The sequence below is a fragment of the Bombus pyrosoma genome, linkage group LG17 (genome assembly GCF_014825855.1).
Source record: "Bombus pyrosoma isolate SC7728 linkage group LG17, ASM1482585v1, whole genome shotgun sequence".
In the NCBI taxonomy this organism is placed as follows: Eukaryota; Metazoa; Arthropoda; class Insecta; order Hymenoptera; family Apidae; genus Bombus; species Bombus pyrosoma.
In genome coordinates, this window is record NC_057786.1 from 4,764,548 (window position 1) to 4,766,777 (window position 2,230).

Here is a 2,230-nt window from a genome sequence, read left to right on the forward strand (position 1 = left end):
TAAGTAATTCATTAAAATTAGTAGTAGAGAGAGACAGTGAGTACCTTGCTGTAGAGTTCTAGCACATTAAATTCTTCTGGTAGTTTGTCCAATAAGTCTTCTACTTGTCCTTTTATTTTGTCTTCTTTTGAAATATCTCCGCTTGCTGTATCGCTGGCAGTTCTTGTTAGTATACCCAATAACGTTTTAAACAAATTTTCCACAGTTTGTGTTGAAAACCCTAATAAATGTATAAAATAAATTCTTCAGTGTATCAATTTCAGGAAAGGTTTTTTGTTAAATCGACAATTGACTAAATTGTGTACTTGACATTATATTACGAATTCATCAATTTATGAGTACTAAGGATAAATTAGAATTTTTTTTATTGGACTATTTCGAAACTTCATCAAAAAATGTACATACGAAATTTCTATTTGTACCTGTTGGATTATTATGAGAAATAAGTGATTGTGCGTAGTATATGACAGCAAAAATTATTCAACGTATTGAAAATAAATTTCTTATACATAGACTGCAATATAAATGGGAAAAAGACACAGCAATCAATTATTTATATATAAATATATATAAAAGATGCCGATATAATTTACTTTTGTTTAATAGTTTAATTGTTAAACAGTTCAATCATTGTTAACGATTAGTTTTTAAAAATTATTTAAGAATTTTTAAGAATTAAGAATAAAAATTAATTACATTACGCAATTATTACAATCAGAATAATTACATCTCCTAACTTATATTGTCTATAACCAACAGAGCCTAACAGTGAAGGGCCTCAGTATAGGTTTCAAATTTTGCATCATCTCTATCTCTGGTATACATATACATGTACATGTATACATATATAAAGTGCAAAATACTTTTATGTTCGTTCGATTATAACTTAAAAACTACTGCATCGATTTAAATTGGACTCGAATCATTCGATAGAGAATATTCCAAAGATGGTTTAGTCAAAATAATACCTATTTACTATCTTAAGTTATCAAATAATGAAAGAGAACATCAAAAGATTCAGAACGAATAAATTGCCCCTTCACTGATAACAATGAAGTTGGCACGACAGTTTTTTTTAATATTATTATTTAATTTGCACTTTACAATTTGTCCAGCTGGGCATTTGGAAAATTGGCATGACAGTGAAAGATGGCCCGAACAGATCAACCGGCATTCTTCGGTTGTATTCGGATAAGTTCGAGCGCCGTATGCAATAGTGGGGAGCATAAGGCTCACGTCTTACAACAAGCAAGGTATTTATTTCTCCAAACAATTGTTACTCATTTTCTTTTCGTTTTGACTTATTCGTTGCAATATTAACATCAATCAGTTACTAAGGACATACATCCGGGTAAGGACCGACTATATCAGCTAGTTATAATACTACTGTGACGTCATTCGTCAATTCAAGATTATTATTATTCTTAATCACTTCAACTCCAAATACATAAACTTTGATTCTAATTAATGATCTCACAACATTGACTTGTATTCATTAGTTATTCTCTAGTAGTGTGATATGATATGTCAGTTTCATTAGGTTGTTTTGAAATGTTATATATATTTACCAATTTCTGCATTGGGGTGAAGTCCATACAGAACAGGATTTTCAGCAGGTAGGTAGTTATCGACGTACTGATGATATGCATCATAATCACTATTTGGTGGTATCAAAAAATCTGGTGCAAGGTATAATTCACCTACACAAAAAGTGTAAATTTATTTCTTTGTTAACTGTTTCTGTAAAAATTGTTGTAATGCCTTCTAATTCCATCTGGTCGTAAATTCTTGAAGCTATTGATAGTGTCGAAAAATATTTCAAACAAAAGTTCAACAATTTCGAGGGGTATATAATTTTATTATTTTTTTTTTTTTTTATTTTTAAATAAGTCATTTTACAATTTGTCCATTAGGACATTTGGTAAAATATTATAGTTTGGGTTTTGATGAAATATAGCATGTGGATGGTTACCCCCAGCGGGACTCCATCTTCCAGGTTGTTTATTGTTCTATTGTGAGGTCTGCAGGGTACTTCTTCTTCAGTCTTCTTTCTATTATTGTTTTATTCGTTTCAGCTACCAGCTGATTTGGGTGTGTTGCAAGTCTTTCTTTATATTTTTTTGCATATCTGGCGATTTCCTCTTTAACTGTTGGAATCTTTAAGTCTTTTCGTATATCTTCGTTTCTGACGTACCATGGAGCGTTAACTATTGTCCTTAGGATTTTTGCT